At 37.8% G+C, this 24681-nt stretch overlaps 1 long non-coding RNA gene and 1 other non-coding gene across 2 annotated transcripts; both read left to right on the top strand.

Moving 5' to 3' along the window:
- The first annotated feature begins 7536 nt into the window (after nt 1-7536).
- Nucleotides 7537-22735, top strand: LOC124983697 (uncharacterized). The gene is made up of 5 exons (XR_007108485.1): nt 7537-7708; nt 10993-11099; nt 13196-13279; nt 15735-15859; nt 22166-22735. It is a non-coding gene; the product is annotated as an uncharacterized LOC124983697 (long non-coding RNA).
- On the top strand, nt 15219-15292 carry Trnav-cac (transfer RNA valine (anticodon CAC)). The gene has a single exon. It is a non-coding gene; the product is annotated as a tRNA-Val (tRNA).
- Nucleotides 22736-24681: the final 1946 nt, after the last annotated feature.

A 24681-nucleotide genomic window follows, 5' to 3' on the forward strand; every position in this document is an offset into this window, starting at 1 on the left:
TACATCAATTCATTGTTTATGTAAATTAAATGGATGATGTAGAGAAAGCCCTTAGCATAGTGCCTAGAATATAATAAGCTCTTAGTAAAAAAAATTTTTTTTTTTTTTTGGGTACTGGGAATTGAACTCGAGCACTCTACCAACTGAGCCATCTCCCCAGCCCTAACTTTGTCTTTTATTTAGATACAGGGTCTCACTGAGTTGCTTAGCACTTGGCTTTTGCTGAGGCTAGCTTTGAACTCTTGGTCCTCCTGCCTCAGTCTCCCGATCTGCCGAGATTACAGGCACGCACTACCACACCTGGCTAAGCCCTTAGTAAATCTTAATTGCTGCATTCTTATATCACCATACCTTCCATGCCCCGGGGATCCCATGAGTCACCAGACTGCTTGCCACCACTACCAGGACACACCTCCCACAACCATTGGGAGCTTGAGTTCCACGATGGGAGATGGGACCCTTCTAAACTCCCGTGGGGCTGGCTTGTGAGCAGTTGCTTGCTCTGGCTCAGTTTTCATTTCTAGGGGTTACTGTTTAAGGTTCACTTCTCCCCAGTGCTTTCCCTTGTGTGGTATCCAGATAAAACATTGGCATATGTTCGTTCTGTCTTTATGATTAGTTTGGCTTCCTATTGTATTTATTCGGAGACAATGACCAATGAATGACTGGGATGACTGAGAACCATGGGGGAGACCTCGTACTTTCTGCTGTTTAAAAATTATCTTGGTCATCACATTATTTCTCTTTGGCATGAAAGATAAAGTTATAACCTTATCCTCCATTCTTCCTTCAAGGATAAATCTTCCTTTTAGGAGGTGTGAAAGGTTGATTTATCCTTTAAATGTATTTTTCTAATTTTCTAGTTATAAAATAAGTAACTAATAAGGCCATTCTGTCAGAGAAGTCAACACTATAAAAATCTACTTCACTCTATTCAGACCACATTCCATGTATTTGCTGAAAGTTTGGCAGTTTTTAATTGAGTATATACATTTTTTTGGGGGGGTGTACCAGGGATTGAACCCAGGGGCACTTAATCACTGAGTCACATCCCCAACCCTTTTTTATATTTTGTTTAGAGACAGGGTCTTACTGAGTTGCTTAGACCTCCCTAAGTTGCCTCAGCCTCCTGAGCTGCTGGAATTACAGGCAGTCACCACTGTGCTCAGCTGGAGAATATACATTTTAAGGAACTGCAAACACTCTGTACCTTGGGGTAATTTTAATGCTCTAATGGTAACAAAAACTTAAAGATTTTCAAGGAAAAATATTTCAGCCTTCCCTGCCTGCCTTACCCATCATGGCTGACCTCCAGTGGTTCTTACTTCACTGTTGAACCCAGACTCTGGTAGCAGCAGATCTGTGTAATGCTTCAATAGTGGAAAGGATTTACAACTGTTTGTGCTTTTTTGTCAGTGGCTTGAGTAACATTAATTCAGATTGATGTGCTATGCTTTAGTAATGCAGAACTGAAGGAGGTGGGAATTTAACTGGGGCCTCATGGTTTATTCTAGAATTGAGATGCACATGAAATTTCTTCAAACATGGAGTGCAGGTTTTAATTCAACCTGCACTCTCTCCTCCACCCACCTCACTGCCTTCTAAACGACTCTAGTTAAACACAATCTATTAATCCTTCAGCAAGAAAGGAAAGCCATGGAAAATCTAGCAACACCAATTGTATGCATCAATGCTTGGGCTGTTCGAAGTGTTAGACGTGCAGAAATAAAGAAAAAAAAAAAACAAAAACCCTCACCTTGTAGCAAGTAGAGAGTATTAAATGAGCTTTGCAGGAGTTTCTTTTGTGTTTTTCTTTTTGATAGATGTCAGAGTGTTATGGTTTAGATATGAGGTAGCCTCCAAAAGCTCATGTGTGAGGCAATACAAGAATATTCAGAGGTAAAATTTTTAGATTATGAGAACTGTAACCTAATAAGTGAGTTAATCCACTTGAATGGATTAAATGGGTGGTAAATGCAGGCAGGTAGGGTGTGGCTAGAGGAAGTAGAACACTGGGGGTGTGCTTTTAGGGTTTATATTTTGTCTCTGGTGAGTAGATCTCTCTCTCTCTCTCTTTCTTTCTCCCCCCTCTGTTTTCTGTTTGCCATGTTATTAGCTGCTTATCTCCAACACACTCTTCCTCCATGATGTTCTTCCTCCTCTTGGACTCAGAGCTATGAAGTCAGCAATTTATGGACTGAACCTCTGAAATGATGAAGCAAAATAAACTTTTCCTCTCCTAAGTTGTTCTTGTCATTTCTTATGTTCACAGAAATGAAAAACTATCCAGAGATATTAAAATAAAGAGAATAAATAAATAATGATAAGCAAGGAATCATTGTTGCTGATAATAGCACCAAAACCCTTACTTGTAACTGTAAGGGATAATCAGGTGAGAAGTCTATGGCATTGTTGTTCTCTTAGTCCTAGTTTCTGGCAGCTCATCTGACCCAAAACGACAGGACTCCTTAACTCAGGAGCAGGGCTAACTTCCCCTTTGGATCTGGTTCCCTCTCAGTCCCATTCTCAGTCCCCATGTGCTTCCCCACCTTCCCTGTCTTGGGATTTCCCTTTTTATTAGCTTCGTTGCTTGCAACGCATCCTACACCCTAGACTAGAAGCTCCTCCTGTAGAGAGCAAGTCCCTCTGGGAGGTAATATTTACCTTTGCTTTGTTTCCAGTTTCCATCCTGGTGGCAAACTCGTGTTTTTGTCAAAAAACGAAGTCATAAGTCATATATTATAAGCTGGTTCCATGTTCTACCATGTTTTGAGAAATTGTACTTTTTTCTTTTGGGTGTTAGAATGTGCAGTATGACATGGTGTGCATAAATCCTTCCAACTCCTCCGTGTTATACTTGACCTGTGATCTTAGTTCATTTCTATCCACTTCCTACAAGTGCTGTGTCTCTCATTCCATTCCAAGTGCCCCCAACAGTGTCTCCTTGTAATTAGTCTCATTTGTGGCCAATTATGCTTCTATGCTTGGAATAAACATTTAAGCTCACCTTTCAAATTAGAACTACTGTACTCAATCCCTCATTTTACATTGTAATCAGCATTACTGAGTAGTTTTTTTTTTTTTTTAGAAAGATAGATGTGTACAGATTTCTTACCTTCTAGGAGATTGTTGTTTTAAAATATTATATTATTATAACTAGAATCCAATCTGGAGATTCTGATTCAGTGGATCTGAGAGGGGACTCAGGAATTTGTGGTTTTAACAAGTATGGTGGGTGACTGCTATCATGGGAGAAATATGGAAGACACGTCTTTATTGTATAGTCTACTTCCCAGTTCCCTTATATCCATCATTCACAGACATGCTAAATATTTGCTGTCTCTGTGTACAAACTTTGTAATGAATTTGTAGGCTTCCATTTGTCAGAGTTTGAATATGATATGTCATTTTGCACCCTTGTAATTTTTAAAAGCAGAATTTTAGGATAAATACCAAGGCATAGCATAGCTGTGTCATATGGTAATTCTATGCCTGATCTTTTGAGGAACCTCCATACTGATTTCATAGTGATTGTACTAATTCACAATCCCACCAGCAGTGTAAAAGTGTTCATTTTTCTCCACATCCTTTCCAGCATTTATTATTATTTGTATTCTTGGTGTGAGATGAATGAAATCTCAGTGTAGTTTTGATTTGCATTTCCCTAATTACTAATGATATTGAACATTTCTCATATATTTGTTGGCCATTTGTATTTCTTCTTTTGAAAAATGTCAGTTTAATTCATTTGTGCATTTATTAATTGGGTTATTTGACTTTTTTGGTGTTAAATTTTTTGAGTTCTTTACATATTAAGAGTAACTAGCAAAGATTTTTCCCATTCTGTGGGCTCTCTCTTAACTTTCCTAATTGTTTCCTTTGCTGCACAGAAGCTTTTTAACTTGATGCTATCTTATTTATTAACTCTTGGAATTACTTCCTGAGCTTTAGGGGTCCTATTGAAAAAGTCATTTCCTGTGCCGCTATGTTGCAGTGCTGATCCTGTGTTTTCTTCTAGGAGTTGCATACTTTCTTATCTTATTCCTAGGTCTTTGCTCCATTTTGAGTTAATTTTTGTGTAATGTTGGGAGAAAGCCTAGTTCCTGGCTGGCAGCAGAGAACGTCTCAAGTGTGTAAACCTGCAGGGAGGAGCGTTCCGCTTCCACCACCTAGGAAAGTACAGAACTCCCCCAAATTGACTCAATGTTACCAAGGGAACCCGTATAGGAACCTGGTGGTCTGATGCCCCGTGGCACATTGTGATTGGGCAAGAAACCTATAAAATGTATAGCTGTTCCTGCAATAAATGAGTTTGCAAGCTGCTCGCCACAAGCTTGCTTCCACCCAACTCCCAGAGTCTGGGTCTTGACTCTGCACCGTTTACCCCACGTATGAGCCAGTCTGGCACAAGAGAAGCTACAGTGCAGGGTGAAAGATAAGGGTCTAGATAAGGGTGAGAGATAAGGGTTACCATATGAGCCAAAAAGAAAAATGAAATTACACCATTTACAGGAAAGATGAATGGAACTAGAGACCATCATGTTAAGTGAAATAAGCCAAGCTCAGAAGGTCAAGGGTCCTATGTTTTCTCTCATATGTGGAAGCTAGAGAGGAAAAAGGAAAAGAAAAGTGTGTGTGAGGGCTAGGCATCTCATGAAAATCAAAGGGAGATCACTAGAGGAAAGGAACCAAGGGAAGGGAGATGGGGAGGGAGGCAGGAAGTGCTGGGGAGCAATATTGGTCAAATTATGTTGTTATATTGTGTGCATGTATGAATTTGTAACAACAAATATCATCATTATGTACAATTATAATATATCACTTTAAAAATGTGGAAAGAGAGAGGAGAAAAAGGAAAGAACACAAATGGCTAGAGATAGGGTGGGATCACACATATGGAATGCCAGTCTCCCGTTCCTCCTTCCCCTTCTACCTGGCCTTCCCTAAGCAATAGGAAATTTTAATGATAATTGATCAGAAAAAGTATTCTGTCATGTGCATATTCTAGAAATATCTAGTATAGATAGTCACAAATGTTTCAATGAGAAAGAAAAATTTAATAAATTGTTTCACTTTAAAAAAAAACAGAAGTTTATCAGATCAGTAATCCTGTGTCGACACTTACAATTCATCACTTGCAACTTTATGAACTTCTAACTGAGAAACAATAATGATGTCATTTAAATCTGGAATTTAGTGTATAGACAAACATTATTCTTAGCAGTTATTCTGAGTAGTAATTGAAGTTCTTGATTATTTATTCTTTTTGATTAAAGTGTTTTAGAGAAGGGAAGAAATGGGGAGTTGTTTCACTGGTATAGTTTTGGTTTCAGAGGAGAAGAGCTCTGGAGATTGAGTACACATTGCATTGACTATATTTAACATTACTGAACTGTACATTTAAAAGTGCTTAAGATGGCAAGTTTTATGTTGCATATATTTTATCACAATTTAAAACAAAGTTTTGGGGCATGCCTAGATAAAGGATGAAAAATGAATATGAGCACCTACCGAACAGTGTGTTTTTAAAACTGCTTTCACTTTATCAATTTAATATTTATTCCTTACATAGATATGGAAGGAGAAGGTCACCTAAGACATAGGCCAACTGTTATGGACTGAATTGTCTTCCCAAAATGCACGTGTTGAAGCCTTAATCCCCAACACAATGGTATTAGGAAGTGAGACCTTTGGGAGGTGATTAGGCTTAGAGGGGTCACAAGAGTGGGGGCCCTGTGATGGGATTAACATTCTTAAAATAAGAGACACCGGGAGCCAGCTTCCTCGCTCTCTCTCCACCTGCATGCACCGGGAAAAGGTCAGAAGAACATACATTGAGAAGGTACTGTCTATAATCCCAGGAGAGCCCTCATCAGGCAATGACCCCGCTGTTACCATCATCTTGGACTTCTGGCCTCCATAACTGTGAGAAATGAATCCCTATTGTTTAAGCCACCCATCTATGGTATTTTGTAATGGTAGCTCATGCTGACTAAGACATCAACTTATCTTACTTGCCTAGAGTCACTCAGTATTAGAGCCCAGAATTCTGACCTAGCTTTGCCTAACTCCACTTTCATACTCTTTCTGGATCAAAACTTCTGTTCTGTCAAGTTTTCCTGACTCTTTTAGAGCTTTGGAGAAAAATGAGTAGCAGGCTGCACATGGGGACTAGAACAATAGTGTGCTATTCCATTGGGACATCTACTCTGGGTCTCCTAATCTGTGAGTTAAGATTTAATATTGGTAAACTTGGTGAATTTAATGCTTACGTCTACCAATTCTTCATATATGAGGGATACTCTAAAGGGATTTGCCAACAATGTCAGTATCCATACATAGTATGGAATGATGTATATACAGTTTGCCAAACCCTCAGCCAATACCATGTGTATAACTGGTGCCTACCAAAGTTCACTGGGATTCACTGTTGTGTGAATGATAGCTCCAGGTGCAGGTAACACTGAAAAACTTTTAGCCCACTGTGGCCAAAAGCAATGACTCCACATTTATATCAGGACCTTCCTCTCTGTGGTCATGTCTTTCTATGCCTGCTGAACCTCTCTGTCCCCTGCAGGTTGGTGTGGGAATGCTCTCATTAATGCACCAGAGTTTTACTACTAACTGCCAAATCGTCTCAGTAACCAGGCATGATCTCATTGAGTTCAGAATTTAAAGTCCCATTCCATTAACTATATTTCAGTTACTCCAGGGGATGCCTTCCCTAATTCACTCTGACTCACATTTGGGCTACTGTAAAAACTTCTCTGAAGTCCTTGTTGTAATATGCCTTCCACAGTTCCTCTTTTTTGTCTCTGTTGTAATTTGGATCTGGAATGTCCCTCAAAGGTCCATGTTTTTTGAAGACTTGTCCCCCAGCCTGTGGTGCTATTGGGAAGTGGTAAAAGCTTTAAGAGGTACAGTCTAGTGGAAGGTCTTCAGGTCAGTGGGGTCATGCCTTGACAAGGCACCTGGGACCTTGGTATCTTTCCCCCTTTCTCTCTTTTGCTTTCTGGACATGAGTTGGATGGTTTTGCTCTACCACATGCTGACACCATGACGTGCTGCCTTGCCAAAAGCCCACAGGACTAATCAATCATGGACAGGAATCTCTGAAACCACGAGCCAAAATAAATCTTCTCTCTCTATTCATTGATTTTTCTCAGGTATTTGTTGTAGAAATGAAAAGTCAACAGTCTCCTCTTTGTGCTGCCGTAGGAAAGCGGGTAATCTGCAGTCTTTTCTCTCAACCCTTTCTTGCAGAGAGAACAAATTTTAGGCTGGGGGCTTCCTGAAGAATCCATTCTACTGGACAAATGGATCTGAGATTTCTATATCACAGCATCAAACATGAGCTCTGTTTCTATCAACTTTAAGATCCGTAACCTGACTGCCACTGTTTTTTTTTTTAAACTGAGATTTTATCTTGTGGAAATCACTTTATCTCTCTGGGTTCCAAGTACTTATTTTTTTAAATGAAGTTCTCTTTCAGTCTGAGCATTCTGAGATTGCACAAGTTTTCCTATTTCCAAATTCATCAGCTCGAGAGTGTCTCTCTGGAGGTCCAGTGACAGACAACAGGTGCTCCTCTGCAATGTTGACACGGGCCCTCCCTTGGCCTCTCCTACCAGAGTCTGGAACACTGCTTCCTGGGGCTCAAGGTGGCTGGAACCTTCCTGAGGGGAGTGGAAACTGGAGCTTCCATTTAGTAAGTGACTCAGAGTGACAGAATCAAGGCGCAGAATAATCTAGAGCTTTCCTCCCATTGACTAGTACTATAGGTACTTTATCGCACAATATGCCCCAATGTCCTTCAAGTCCCTTATAAAATGAGGTTAAAATTACGAACATCTAAATTTACCTTCACATAACTTTGACCTCCTACTAACAATCAATACTTTTAAAAAAAAAATTTTTTTTTTAGTTGTAGATGGACACAATACCTTTATTTTATTTATTTTTATGTGGCACTGAGGATCCAACCCAGTGCCTCACACATGCTAGGCGAGTACCTTACCACTGAGCCACAATCCCAGACCAATCAATACTTTGTCAAACGACTTTTTCTTTTCTTATGAATGGCATTTGAGGAGAATTATTTTTCCCCATAGAGTTATAAGAAATACTTCCTCTGTTAATGGAGAATAAAAAAAGAATAGAAAATGTTCTCTTTCACTAAGTGACTCCTTCCAAAATGTTAGTTCACGAGCCTTTGTAAATCACATGGGCAGCTTCATAAAATGACACATATAAAAACATACAGGACAAAACTGAAAATTGCCAGAACCACCATTTGAGTGTGTGTGTGTGTTGGTGCTGGATGCCACTGTGTCACAGGTAATGTGGCTGCATGGTAGAGATCAGAATGGAGTCAGGTCTCAGGTACAGAACCTGGAGAACAGGTATCCTTTATTTGATGGCAGTGCCTGCATCAAAGAGCATTGTATTTTTAAAATCCAGTTTTATTTTCCATTAAGATATGTATTGATTGTTGATTTATCGATTATGAATATCATTCATTCATGTACTTATTTATTCAAAATTCTGTCTGAGCACCTATCTCTCATGTGTCAGTCCTGGGCAAAACTTTGGTATTAGAACAGTGAACAAGTCAGGCCTCATAGAATTTGTGCTTGAGAGAAAGGTAATCAACTGGCCAATAAATGAATTAAATGATTACAGATTGTGATAAAAGGCCACAAAACAAATGAAAAGCAAGGTATGGTGTTAATAATTAAACTAGGAATTACTGAAATGATAATTTGCCTAAGTCTCATTTTCTGATGTTCTGCTTTCTTTCCCAGTGTACTTCTTGACCAATGCTTCCCTAACTCAAGTTCAAACACTAATTATCTGAAAACCATGACAATGTCTAAGAGAGCTGCTTTTCTCATTGCAAATAAATCAGCCTCACTAACCTATCCAAGTATGTCTTACATTTTATGATTCTTAAGGTAGGTCACGAGTGTTTTTGAAAATCATAGTATCTTCATTTTTTAAAATTTACATTTTATATATGTATAAATCAAGGCAATTAAAAAGAAGTTTGCATTTGACATAGCTCCATGCAAATTCGTGACGTTAATTCTTTGAAATGATATTGACAGGGAAGATGAGAAATGAAAATTAACATCTAAGCTGTGACCTATATGAGAACTTTATAATCTCTCAGTGGCATGGGACATCTAATTCCACTGCCCTCAGCCCTTTTCTTTGTCTAGGCCCAGCTTTCTAGACTGATTTGGGTTTTTCCACTGTCTGGGGGACACTGAGCAAGGCATTTATCTTTGGGTCTTCTTCTTTCCAGTCTGCCATTTTCATATGAATGTTGCCTGCTTGAGATGAAGCAAACCTGTAAAAATGCTATTTACATGGGTTTCTGTGATTGTTCTGTATCTTCGAATTTAAGTTTAAATTGCTTGTGTAAGTGCTATTTTCAGCTTTTGTTTTTGCTGCAAAATAATTTTAAAAGAATGAGATTTATATGAATTAAACTGAACAATAAGGCTCCCACCAAAAGCCCATGCCCAAACAATAAATTCTGACTAAGGTTTAAAACAACCAATCTAATGTTAAGGAAATTGAGTGACTCTTTTCAAATAGAAGAAAGACAGGACATGTTTTCTGTATTAATGAGCTGTTCTACTTTAATTCTGTTGGGAGGGATGCCGATGGCGTATGAAGCTCTGTTATATTGGGTTGCAACATCTGTCACTGGCTAACATGGCTGTTAATCTTTCATTTCATATTCAGACTTATCAGTATTCATTAAAAATCCTCCATTTCTGCAAGTCCTTCTGGGAAAAAGTACCCTATCTTGGAGTCTTAGATTTTTTTTCTTTTTTTTAAAAAAAGGTCCAATTTTAAATACATTTTCTACCCAGCAGTAAGCAGTCTTTGCAGCAGGAGGTGAGAATTTGTTATACATGCAGATGACCAAACAGCTCTTCTCCAGGGCAAGTTCAGTGCTGGTAAGAGAGAGGGGTTCAAAATAAAAATTTAAATTCACCGATTTCCATTTTGATTTCCCACCTACAAGAAAATGAAGAAGTTGGTGTAAATGGCATTCCATTAGCATTGCTTCTGAGTCTGCCTCTTTTACCTGGGAGGGAGTACAAAGCTCCAGCTGGGGACCTGGGTCTTTAAGGCAGGATCTCATTGCCTAATGTACTTGGGAGTCCAGGCACATGCACGGTGTCTAAAGGTCTAAAGAAAGATAGGATGTCCTGCCCCAGCAAAAATCTAATGATTTTCCCTATCTGCAGCAGAGAATGAATACAGCAGGGATTTCTTCCTCCAGACTCACTCTGCAGCTCTGGTGTATATTAAAAATGTAAGAAATGTGCAATGTCACCCATGCTGCTTATTTCATATTTATAAAACATGAATATTCCTAATGTGACCTGTATAACAACCGACATTTTATCATGCCCATAGTCTCTGAATGATTCAAAAAGAAATTAGTGTACACTGAGTTTTTTTCATGTAGGCAAGGATATTAGAATGAATCTATCAAATTCAATACAAATTGAGCCCATAGCCAAAAGAACTCATATGAAGAAAAAAAAATCAAATCTTGGGTCTAAATTAAAGCTATTTTCATTTAGATGGAATGGTATTACCAGGTCTTCTGCCTCCAAGGAATGGGGATATAAAGAATAAACTTTTGAAATTGTTAAGTCTGAGTAGAAATAGTCTTGCAGGAGAATACAGAGGAGCAAGATGCTGGGGGTTGGAGCCAGTGGACTTCTCCGCTAAGCACTAACTCCTTGCTGATTTTGAAGCCCATTGGGGAAGGTCAGTAGCCCACCCCCCACTGGAAACCAGGATCAGTTTTATCCATAGTAGCTCGATGCTTAGTCTCCTCTCAGACAACACTTAAAAGTTTGTCTGTAGAACCACAGATTCCAGGCAAGGAAAAATTTTCCATGTAGGGGATGAGAGTGTGGGAGCCATTATCATTTAATCGGCAATGTCTTCTTTGTTTTTCAGGACCGTTGACACTTTTGAGGAATTTGGGTTTGCCTAATTGTTCTTCCTGAGAGGTTCAGTTGAGCATTATGAAGCAGATATCAGGACTTGGGAATCTCTTGTTACTGGTGAGGTTCACCCTGATACTTGGTTAAGGGGTTGTTGATTAGACTCCTCCAATCCCTTGGCAAATAGTAAATCTTATAAGGAATGTCTTGACATTGAACATCATGTTCTGCATCATACAGTTTACCCATACTTTTAACATCCTTTGATGACTCTTAACTGAAATACTTATGACTGTGATGTTCTCCAGATGATGGTTTTCTAATGCCCTCATTCCTTATATGTATATTAGTTGGAATTGTAGAGTCAGGAAAGCCTTCCTTTTCTCCCTTATTTTTCAATGATTTATTGATTTCAGGGTAAGCTCATGGATTCTTATTTTAGCCAATGAATTAAAACCCATTACTGTCATTATTATTTTTATTATTATTATTATTATTATTATTATTTTTTTTTTTTTTTTTTGCTCAAATTATCCCAGATTCATCCTTGGAAGTCTCTTCAAAGACGTTTGTGTGTCCTTTGGCTTGACTCTATCAAGCATTTTTTTCCTTTATGACATATCAAGATGTTCCAGGCTCATCTTGTTCTTTCCTTGCTTCAGTTCTGGAATGAGTCACTTCTTCAAGGAGCTCTGTTCCTTTTCTTAAAGAAGAGTATTTAAGATCCAAGATCTGGGAGTTGGTCTTTCTCATTGCTGTTGAGATACCATTACTTCTAGATCCTTTCACTAAGCAGAGTTAAGAAATGTATGTATTTTACATACACATCTGTTTCTATTTTCCCCCCGAGTAAATTAGAAAATGTAGAAGTGCATACTCCCTTCAATTCCCATCCAAACCCAGAGGCTCATGCTGACCCACTTTCTTGTTTGTAAGGGTTTCTGACAGCGAGAACCTTGGTATCAGATATTTACTTACCTGCTCAGTCCTAGAATATATATAAAATAGTTGAACATCTTTCCTTCTTCAATTCCTGAACAAAGTGTGAAATTCCAAATTTAAAAATGTGATTTTAAAAATCCTTGCCTTTCTTTCTTATATTATCAACCATAGTATTTTTACCTATTTTTTTTTTTCAAGACATTTCAAGGCTGACGGAATTCTTACCTAGAATTCCACATTATTTCTGGATCTTTTCAAGTTATGTAGGGAGGATTGGGAGTGGAATCAAACATCATCCTTTCTTTCCTTGATTAAAAATAAATGACTATGATGTTTGAATACCTAAAAGAGACCCAAAGAAGACTCTTGTTACCTAATCCATTCATTTTCTTTCTGCACAGTTTTCATATTGTTTATCTAGTTTAACTTAACTTTGCTAAACTAGATCAGTTAACCATCAGTGCTCCCAGCATGGACTTCTTTGCAATTCTTGAAGAAGTTAGGACAATGGAAAATGCAAAGCTTTTCCAGCGATTGGTTGAGATTACCCTGGGCATGTTGTGATTACCCTGAGCAAAGATGTTATCCCCATGTTAAAGAAAGCACAGATTTGGACACAGGCAACTTTGTTTGTATTTCTTTGTACTTTAATATCACTAAAATTGTTGATTTGGGTTTTAAACAGGCTCTTGAACAACATTGCTGCCACATCAAACGTAACTGCAGAGAACTGAGATGCATTGAAATATTGTCAATGTAGGTTTTGCTATGCAGAAAGCAGTCCACGGATTTCTACTCTGTGCCTCTACCTCATTTGAGCCTCAGATGCCAATCATAGGTCTAAGTAGGGCGGTCAACAACGTAGTCTGTTTACCTCAAGAAATTCACCAAGGTCTTGTGCTTATTCAGAGCAGAGTTGATCATTTTTCTGCAAGACCAGCTCTACATCAAATATGAGAGAGAAAAATGTTCATAGAATTTATAAGCCTGGTGCTGCATATATGCCTAAGATATTTGTATTATATTTCTAAAAGGAAGCACAAGTATGTAAAAGCAATTAATATGAATGAGCTAAAATTGTTGCCAAAACAAACTCAACATTGTTTCAGAAGACAATTTAACTGCCTATCTGTTATAATATTTCTTTTAAACACACAAAAGTCATAGTAAGGTTCAATATAAAGGGATGGAAAATATATCAGGAAAGTGTAATAAAAAATACAGCAGGCCTCTGCTGATGATATAGCCCATCTCATAGAGCGCTTGTTTTACAGGTGGAAAGACCGGGGTTCAAATCCCCATAGCGTCAGAGTGAAAAAAAAAAAAAAAACAGCAGGATGGCAAGATTATCACACAAGGTAAAACTAACAACCAAAGGATCTAAATGGGATAAGATGATATTAAAAATAATAAAAGGTACAATCAGACAAAATCTATACAGTTATCCCTTAGTACCCATGGGATATTGGTTGCAGAACCCCTGTGGATATAAAGATCTGTGTGACATAATATTTGCATAAACCTACACCCATCTTTCTGTATACTTTGTCATCTCTTGATTACTCATAATACCTGATATATTGTAAATTCTATATAGTTATATTGTATTGTTTTTATTTGTATTATTTGTTATTGTTGCATTGTTATTTTAAAAATAATTTGATCCTTAGTTGAATCTGTAGATGCAGAACCCACAGATACAGAGGGTTGACTATAGTAGGCATAAAACTTCATGCACTGACAAATACAGAAAAAGTATGACAATATAATTGTTACAAAGCTTATAAGAACTTGGGCTAGGGACGTGGCTCAGCAGCAGAGTGCTTGCCTAGCATGCAGGAGGCTCTGGGTTCTATCCCCAGAAGCTTACACTGCAAAAAAAGAAAGTTTATGATAATGTTGCTCTTTTAGTATTAAAGAGATTGATTTAAACATACAAAAGTCATGGTAAGGTTTAATATAAAGGGATGGAAAATATATCAGGAAAGTATAATAAAAAATACAGCAGGATGGCAAGATTATCACACAAGGTAAAACTAACAACCAAAGGATTTAAATGGGATAAGGTGATATTAAAAATAATAAAAGGTATAAGTTATTATTACTGAGTAATTTAAAAATAAATGACTATGATGTTTTTGATATTAAAGTATTCATATGTTGACTATTTTATGTAACATGTAACAATATATTTGAACAAATATTTTCAAGTATATATTGAACATATAAATATGCAAACTTAATTATAGATTTAAAAAATTATTTATTTATTTATTTATTTTTGGTACTGGGGATTGAAACTGGGGTGCTTAACCACTGAGCAACATCCCCAACCCTTTTCTTATATTTTATTTATTTATTTTATTTGGGCCTTGCTAAGTTGCTGAGGCTGGCTTCAAACTTACAATCCTGCCTCATCTTCCAAGCTGCTGGGATTACAGGCATGTGCCACGGCACCTGGCCAAAATTCTGTTCTTTACACAGTTTCTTTAAATCCCCAATGATTGGTTGTAAAAGCTGACTATGTACCAAATAATAAAGAAAATATCAATAAAATGCAAAAAGTAGTACTTACTGGATAGTTTTTTGATTGTAATGTAGTATAGTATAAATTGACTATTAGGAGAAGATCAAAATGGTCCAACTTCTTAAAGGTTACAATAGAACTATTTTTTTTTGGTCCAGTCTCTTGAATAAATATAAAACCAAAGCTAAAATTCAGACTACTTAGGGAGAATAAAAAGGAAGTAGCACACAACAGAATGTGTAGGATACAGCCAAACCCTATTTTGAGAAAGTTTGTACCCTTACATTATTTTGTGATCAAACAAGAAAGATAGAAAATTAATAAAAAATTAAGCCAAATAATGAAAGACCAAAGTATAGTTGGAAAAAGAAATTAATGAATAATTAGAAAATGAAAAAAAATTTTGATAAAGTCTTATAGCAGATTTTAGAAATAACGAAAGAGGGACAAAGATACGTGACCAAGAAAACTCTTCTGAATATTAGGAGTGAGAAAAGGAACTATGACCACAGATATTAGCTTAATTTCATGGGAGAGTGATACTTATGCCAAATTGATGGCAAAGTAGATAAAATGAATTATTTTAAGGAAAATGTCAAATATCAAAATTGCCCTGCTAATATAAAAAACTTAGATATGCCAGCAATCATTGGGGTTGACAATTTTGCTAACAATTTACTTTCAGATAGTATTACTGGAAAACACTCTTGAACCCTATAAATCTGGTAATTGCTGTGTTGTTCAGCTATATCAGAATATAAGATAAGGACTGGGGATATAGTTCAGTTGGTAGAGTGTTTGCCTCACAAGCACAAGGCCCTGGGTTCAATCCCCAGTACCACAAAAAAAAAAAAAAAAAAAAAAAAAAAAAGAATATAAGATAAGCATTTCTCAATTGAATGCTTTAGGTTATCATATCCAGATTACAAACCTAATAAAAATGGTGAAAAATGCAAACCCAAATATATTATAAATATTGAAATAAAGGTCCTAAATAAAATGTTAGCAATTTGAATAAGCAGTTAACTAAAAGAATAATGTGCTAATATCAAGCAACTTTTAGCAAATTAAGAACAGTTCAGATTAAGAAATTTATGATTTATATCATGTTCATAGATGCTTGTGCAGGTAGTCTCTAAGATGGTCCCCAGTGATTTCTGACTCCTGTATCAATAGCCTTGTATAGTCCTCTGGTCTTGATTTGCTTCTAGCCCAAAGAACTCAGCAATATTACAGGGATACCATTTTCATGATTAAATCTTGAATGGACCTGACTTCTGTCATAGAGCAGATTGTCTCCCTTGCTGACTTTGATGAAGTAAGCTGCCATGTTGGGGAGGTCCACATAGCAAAGAGCTGAGGTCTTCAGTCCAGCAGCCCAAAAGGAACTGAGTCCTTCCAACAACCATGAGTAAGTTTAAAAAAAAAAAAAATTTATTTGTTCTTATTAGTTATACATGAAAGTAGAATGCATTTATGCATTTTGATAACTCATACATAAATGGAGTATAATTTCTCATTTTTCTGATTGTACAGGTTGTAGGTTCACATCAGTCATGCAATCATATATGTACATGAGGTAATAATGTCTGGTTCACTCTACTGTCCTACCCCCAAACCCCTTCCCTCCCTTCACTGCCCTCTACCTAATCTAAAGTAACTCTATTCTTCCCTAGTGCCCTGCCCCCTACATTTTCCAGGGCAGCTGTGTCTCTGTGAAAGTTTGCCATTATCCACCTTTATCTAAGTGAGTTTATTTCTAGGATAAAAAATGAGCAAGTCACCTGATTCTGCACATCTATGCCACATTCTCCAATTACTCTGGTCAATTAACCTGGTGTTTTGATCTCCATCTGTCTGATTCTTGTGTTCAGAATTGGTTTTAAACTCCAGGTGGGCAACAGACAACTATTATTCACTGGTTGCCTAAACCCCCAACTAATGCTAATAAAAAAATCATAGTATTCTATGAATCAAAGGAATCTTCCTTAATATGGCAAAGAGTGTCTAGATGAAGCAAATAGCAACCATGATATTCACTGGTGAATTATTAAAGGAATTTATATAAAAGACAGCAACCAAGGGCTGGGGAGATAGCTCAGTCTGTAGAGTGCTTGCCTTGTAAGCACAAGGCCCTGGGTTCGATCCCCAGCACTGCAAAAAAAAAAAAAAAAAAAAAAAAAAGACAGGAACCAGGCAAACTTGATGCAATGAATTAATGGAGAAAACAGAATCAGATCTATGTAGGTTGAAAGAAAAGATACAAAAATAATTTTTTTTTCAAACTGCATATTATTATATGGGAAAATCCAAGAAAATCACCTGAAAAATATTAAAACCAATAAGGGTAGTTAGTAAAGTGCAGAGAAAAAAAAAAATGCATACAAAAGCCAGTTGCTTTTCTTCATACCACAATTATTTGCTTAAAAAATGTAATGGGAAAAAAAAAAAGAATCCATTTATAATAGCGACAAAGCTACAAAATGCCCAGAGTGAATTTAAAAAGAAATGTGAAAATCTTTTGAAGAACTCTATAAAGTTTCTCTGAAGGAAATAAAAAGAGGAAAGACCTGAATATCTGGAGACACAACTAGCAGAGGTCAATGGTTAGGTTGCTCTGGTAGGACCACACTTAATGCATTTCTCATGAATTAAATGTAAATGCAATAATAATACTATAAGGTTTTTAGGAAATGATCAGAAAATATCCTGAACACAGTATCAAACACCCATATTAAACAAGTTTCTGAATATTCATTACTATTCAACAATTTTCATAGTTTGGGGATTTAGACAGGTCATGTGTCATACCTGGCTGCTGGACAATGTTTTCCATCCCTAATGATCCTTCCTCAACACTAAATGGCAGAACAGACTCATCATGGCTGAGTCAGTGGCATGCAGCAAAAATCAACTCCTTTGTGTATTTTCTTATGCTGGAAAATGACTGTGTAGAACTACCTGTGCAGCAAAAAGAGGGTCAACAAGGTTCAGCAAGCAGTATTTTCACCCAAAAGCTAAGTGGTTCCCTCATGGAGTCAGGAAGCAGATGAAGCATCAGTCCTTTGAGCCACATCACCTCTGGCCCACTGACAGTTTTGAAAGACACTCAGCTGCTTTACAGAGCCTGTGCTGGTTACCATGGAGACTCTGGAAAGATGCTAATAACATATTTTTCCTCAGTTAGTGGGTCTTTGAGCTTCAATACCAAAATCTCTATTTACTGAATTAAATGTTTTTTGATGAGGAACATTCTGTTCACATCAGAGGTGAAGGTGTGGATGCCAAAACTTCAAGCAAGTAAGGTCTGTGAAGTGTGAAGATTCTGCAGAAACCAAACATAGTACCTCAGGAGTTCTAAACATTCCTTCACAGTCATCCTGAGCTCTTCTCTTTCTCACTTCCCAGTGCGATCCACTAGTACATCCTGTAGACTCTACCTCCAAAATTGTTCAGAATCCCCACTGCCCCTCCACTCCTTAGTCTTTAGCCAGGTCACCATTATTTCTTAATTATTTCTTGCCAAGATGGTTGTGGTTGTCTCCAATTGTTCTCCCCACTTCTACCATCACCCCTTTATTTTCAAATGAAAGTCATATCATGATGCTCCTTCAATGTTTCATCTTTTTGCTCAGAATAAAAGCTAACATCCACAGAATGCAGATTGATCATATATCTTTCAAACATGAAGGGTTTGGGGAATGAAAGGGGATATTATAAAAATTTTCCTTGAACAACAGTCAAAGGACTATGCCAGGCAAACAAGACGTGTGCTTAGCCTGTAAGTTCTCACATTATCTGTCCACTCCCTGTACCTGTCAAACCTCATCCTCCCTCTCTATCACTCTCACTCTCTCTGTTCCACCCAATAGACTTCCTTGCTATTCTTTCAACATGTTAAGCCTGCTCCAATCTCAGGACTTTGGCACTTGCTTTTCCCCCTAATCAGAATGGCTTTGCCCACACTGGGGAGGCTTCAAATTCTCCTTTTTTCTGACCTCTGCTCAAGCCTCCCCCTATTTATTAGTGAGGTCTTCCCAGGCTATCCCAGATATTCAGCAACCTTGTTTCCACCCCAACCCCTGTTCTTCTTACCCCCTCACACTTAGAATGTTTCTCTTGCTTTCTTCACCACCATCTTTCATACCTTGTACTGAGAGCAGAGACTTGGTTTGGCTCATGATTGTATCTCCAGCCTCCAGAACAGTACCTATCATGTAGAAAGCACTAAATAAATACTTGTTGAAGGAATGCATGGATGGTTAGGATGAGGAGACATGGAAATCATGGTAATGTCTGTGAAATGCTATGAAATATTTATGTTTAACTCTATCATGTGAAATAGGGATCATTTATCAACTGAAAGTGCAGCCATATTATTTTCATTATGCAAAGTCTTAAACATCTATTCACAAGCAATATCATCAACAAAAGCAAAACCCAGCAAACTATTAAACTAAGAATAATGGATTGTTTCTGAATTTTTAAATGTTCATCTTTCTTTGCACCTTGTTCATTTATTTTGTCCTTATTTTACTGAGGCAAGAACTAGAGATTTTAGAAAAGAAATGTTGGAGAAAAGGAAATAATTTTGAGCATATTTTTTCTCCACTAGCCTGATTATTTCTGTAGGGAGAAAGTTATTTCTCGGTTTTAGTTACAGAACACCCTAGCATGTTCTGCTGATTTGGAGCTTAAGAACTGTTGTAATAAATCACAACCCATGGGACAAAAAGGGCCATTAGAGATCTTTTCCTACATTATGCAGAGAAGGACTTTGGGAGCTAGGGAGGTTGTGACTTGCCTGAGAAGGCTGGCCTCCAGGAACAGTGCACCAATCATCTCTTTCATAGCAATACCTGAGCATGCCTTTATCTCACACCCTTGCCAACACTGAGACTTGTATAAAATGTTAGTCAATTTAATAAAGGGAAACTTGGCATCTCCTTTCTTAGAATTGAGCTATAAATTATAGTTATGAGTTTAATTTTTCACTTCAATATATTAGGTAACTAAGGAGAGTGAATATTTTGTTCATATGTACTATTTGGGCTTTTTCTGTGCCTTTCTATTCTTTTCTTGGGCCCATTTAGCTCTTATGCTAGTGTTTTTATTCTGGAACTATTCGATCTCTTTCTAACTAACTATATAAGAGTTCTTATTATGCTGTAGATGATCATCTCCCTTGTACTTTGGTTTCTGATTAGTTTTTGATGCTTAGAAAGTCAGCATGTAACCTCCTTTGTAATTATTTGCCTTTAATTTCATATTTATAAAGCTTTCCATATCTCTCTGTGTTGGGGCAGGGTGGTCATTTGTGTGGTTGTATATGTATATGTATCTTTGTTCATCTCGTTGTCAGTAGTTGAGGGTAAAGGTCATATAGGTAACAGTTTATTGTACATATATCACCTGGTATTGCTCAGAGAGTAAATCATGCTGGCTTTCTTCATGTGATCAGACTGGTTGAAATGAATGAGGTGTCTTCCAGTAGATCAGTAAGGGTATTAATCAGCTTTTGTTGCTGTAGCCAAAATACCCAATGAGAACAACTTAGAGGAGGAAAACTTTATTTTGTCTCATGGTTTCAGAGGCTTAGTCCATAGTGGACTGACTTCATTGCTCTGGGCCCAGGATGAGGCCAAACATCATGGCAGAAGGGCATGAGGGAAGCTGTTCTGTTTATGGCAACCGGCAAGCAGGGTTCGGAGGAAGGGGCCTCAGGGAAGATGAATCCTTTCAGGGCATGTCTCCTGTGACTCATCTCCTCCAGGCATACCCACCTGCCTATGGTTATTTCCAAGTTAGTCCGTGCAAACTAGGATGGACTGATTAGGTTACTTTATCTCTGAATATTCCTGCATTATCAGTAGCTTTGTGGGGACACCTCATATGCAAACCCTAATAGTAAGCATCCTGCTGTGGCAGTCCTAGTCCATTGTGCCGGAAAATACCAGAAACGAGAAAGATGGGATTCACTTTTAGGTACTTTCTTACTTTTCCTTTCATTTTAAATTTCCATCATCTCATTGCAAATTACTGTCCTTTCTAAACTTCCATTGCTGAATAAGCTTTTAGGAATTGGGATAGATTTATTTTGAGAAAAGGCAGCTAGAAACTAAGTTTCCCAAAGGCAGGGCTGAATTTTATTCATTTTTGAATTATTAAAACCTAGAATATGATATGTGGGCTCGACACTGTTGTATAAGCAACTATTTCAAACTTGAAGCAAATAAATAATTTCTTTGAGAGTACTGAGAAGTGTACACATAACTCCTTGTGTATACTTGACCCAGTTTTAATCAAAGTCGAGAGCTTTAAGTCAGACACAAACAAGAGTAGAAAATAAGTAGTAGGATTAGCTACAGAGGAAATTTTGGGAATTTCTTTCCTAAAATGAATTGCAGGAAATGGCTGTTTGGAATGTTCCACTTCATTATGTGTCTTTAAGTAAGACATAGACCAACTTATCATGTAGGATTCTGTATTTATGATGTTATTGAATTTAGTGAGAAAGACTGAGAGAGGTGACATGCCTTACAAGTGGTCATTTGGTTTCTGCAATACCTTTCTGTCTGAACATGTGACCTCCATTCGTGGCCTTTACCAAAGATAGCAGAGATAGAAAGGCCTGTATGTACATCAAATCCATTTTTTGCTGGCCATCCTACCTCCTACTGTGCCTGCTCTGATGACTTGCATTTTCACTGCTTTTGTTTTTCTCCAAATAATTCTACTTATGTTATCTTTAGAAGTGGGACCCTGCATAGCTTTCATTAGTCCTTAGGAGTCCTGACTCCACCATGGTTGATCATGTTCTCTCTACCACACCAAGCTGTGTCCCACACCTGAAGCTATTTTCCCTAGGGGTCAGGTCCAGGTTGAGTGTGGCCCACACCAAACTGCTCCATGTAGCCAAGTGTTGTGCTCAGATTCTGCTCGTCCTGCTCAGGGTAACTTATGTGGCTCTTTTGTGAAGAAGAGGAATAACGTAATGAGACACAGTGTCACTGAGTGAGTAAATTTTTCTACTAGAACTTTGGGATAATTTGGGGATCATAGTCAGAAAACCATCACTTATTGGATGAAAGAGTAAAGAACTTCTTCTCTTTCCCCTCCTCTGAAATTCAAACAAAACATAAAAAATAGACATTAAAAACTCTGATTTCAATCAAAAACAAACAAACAAACAAACAGGAAGGAAAAGATGGACACAATCTAACTTCTACCTAGACCAAATTGATGTCATATGCTGCTAAAATCAGTAATACTTCTATTAATTAATGCTAAGATAGTTAATACTATAAAATAATATTATGAAATGGTAATTTTTATGAGTAAAAAGACACATTTTAATTAAGCATGTGTTTTAATTCAGATAGCAAATAGCAGAATGGGAATTCAGACCAGACCAGCCATCAGGCTTGGTGACCTGAGCTCCCAGCCACACTGTGCCACTTCACTGATACATCTAAAGGGCTGAGGGTGTAACTCAGTGGTAGAGTGCAAGCATGGGTTGAATCTGAAGCACCAAAAAATAAATAAATAAATAAAACCAGTTGTCTAATTCCAGATTCTACTAGATCAACTGGTCCAAGGAGCTCTCATTGCATTAATTCCACCCAGCCTTCACCCACAGGAAAGAAAAAGTGTTTTTAAAATAGACTGGAATTATCCATCTCTAGCATGTTCAAACTTATCCTCTTATCAATTTCAGGTTCTCAAGAAGTTATTCTTCAGTTCGGTGAGCTGCCCAACCCACACAAGGAAGCTGTTTATCTCTACAAAAATGAGAAAGGCAACCAAGGAGTTTGAGGTGGAAATTCACTGAGGATAGAGGCCTTGTGTGTATATGTGCTTGGCACAGGTTACGTTTAAATGAGAGAATTAATATCTCACACCAAGAGAGATTTCCCAAAAGTCACAAAGATGCAATTGGCTTCCAGGGCAGCAGACAGTTACCTGGGACCATTAGGGCACTCAAGTTTGCTAGCTGTTTTCTGCTTTTGGAAATATTACCTTGGATGCCTAGTTAACTGGAGGAAACAACTACTACATTAACTTCTTTGTTCTGAGGGTTGCGGTGGGATGTGCCCCCTGGCTGAAGCCACATCACAGAGGAATGGTTGTTGGTGTTATGGTGAAGAAATGAGGTTGGTGTGAACACCATTCTTGACTGCCATGTATCAATAAAGAATCATCAAGCATTGCTAATGCTCCTTTAATTAGAAACGATCCCCAAAAGGGCTGAGAAGTAGGGACCCAAGGCAAGAAAGTGGAATCTGTCTCACATTCACCCTGCTGGGCTCAGTGACTGCCTAGATGGTTGACTTATGAGGTAAGGATCCAGGTCTATCTCAGTGGCCTTATATCCTGGAGGCTCTCAGAAGGTATTATGGGTTGAACTGTATCCCTCTCCTCCACCCCAAATTCATCTTGAAGTTCTCATGCCTGTGAATGCGACTTTATATTCTAAATATGATTGTTGCAGATATCAATAATTAAGATAGAGTCATGCTGAACTAAGATGGGTCCCTAATTCAATATGACTAGTATTGAGATAAAAAGGGGAAATTTGGGCATTGACCCACTTAGAGGGAGCACATCAGGTAAAGATGGGAATCATGATACCTCAAGAAACTACCAAAAGATGGGAGAAAAGTCTAGCAGAAGGCCTTCCCCTTGGATCTCTAACCTTCAGAACAATGAGACAATATAATTATGTTGCTTAAGTGACCTAGTTTTGTGGTACTTTGTTATGAAAGCCTTAGCAAAGTAATGCAAAAGATCTAGTACAGAGAATGAAGAACACTTGTTGAGATGAGAGTATAAAGAATTGTCTTGTTCCTTACTAACTGTGAGGTCTTGGTTAATGAACTTCACAATATGAGGTGGAAGAAGTGTCTCACTGTAGAAATCCAGACTGACATGACTACAGTCGTCTTGGTCATAACCATCATTTTACCCAGCAGGTATCCCCGGAGTTCATCCCAAAACCTATAGGATAAACAAAATTTGATACTCAGCTGAACATTTCTTGCTAACAGTTATACCTGGCTTATTTCTTGACTAATGCTAGGCATGTTGATAATTTGGGGGAAAACTCAGTGCAGTCACTGACTAGACATTGCTTTTGTCTAGCTTAGTATATAAACCTGTTATTCCTGCCTTGCGGGTTCAGAGATCCTTTCTCTTGCTGCTGCCCACTTGTCTTTCTCCATAAGTCCCTAATAAATCACATTCTATGGAATCCTGAATTTGTCCCCCTCTTTCTTCAGTCTCTAAACACCTTCTGCCTTTGGCAGTCAGTTATTATATAACAGGTTTTCCTGAAACACTCATTTATTTAATTTCTCTAATGTATTCTCAAATATATTCCCCATATCATGCAGTCAGAAGGAACTTTAATTTTATGATGATTCTACCTATGCTTCACATCTCAGGGGGTTGTAAATGGCCCTGGGCTCTTAAACCATCCAGTGCCTTTAGGGAAATACCTCTTGTTCTTTGAATACCTAGGGAATCGAGCCTGCACCACGCCGGGCTCATCATCAAGATAACTGGAAGCCTGCTCCTAATATGTCTTGCCACCTTTGTGCTATAGTAAGTTTTAGTGGATTCTTGTAACTCTTGGGAACTCTCCCACCAAAAAAAAAAAAAAAAAAAAAAAAAAAAAAAAAAAAAAGTCTAGTTCTTTTTTCAAATTTGATGAATAAATTTTATCTTCTTTGCTCTTATAGTTTTTCTCTCTCCAAGGGATTTGCATCTCTTCTCACCCACTCTAGAGACATCTCAATTAGCTTAGACTTTTCAAATTTGAAACCACCACACTATGCTTTTACTTTGGCAACACAAACCCCTCTGAGGCAAGGTAATGCACCAGGGATAGCAAAACTCAGTGTGAATGGAACACAAATTAACCTCGCTGGCAGATGTTTCCAATGATACACTCCCTCCTTCTTCGAGAGGACTAGACAGCCCCACCCATTGCTATAAGGATTTGTATGCTCTGTTGTAGCAAAAATACTGATTCCCTGGCCCCACTGATGTTGGGTTGACCCCTGTGACTTGCTTTTGCTAAAGGGATATGAAGAGACATGACATGATGTTCCAGTTGAGCAGAAACTTTAAAAACTACTCTGTCCACAAGATCCTCTCATTTGTTTTCTTCTGCCATAAGCAGAGTATGTTCCTGATTGACTCTGCTACTTCACCCTGGGTTCCAGAATGAAG

Source organism: Sciurus carolinensis, chromosome 4, assembly GCF_902686445.1.
Source record: "Sciurus carolinensis chromosome 4, mSciCar1.2, whole genome shotgun sequence".
NCBI classification, from domain to species: Eukaryota; Metazoa; Chordata; class Mammalia; order Rodentia; family Sciuridae; genus Sciurus; species Sciurus carolinensis.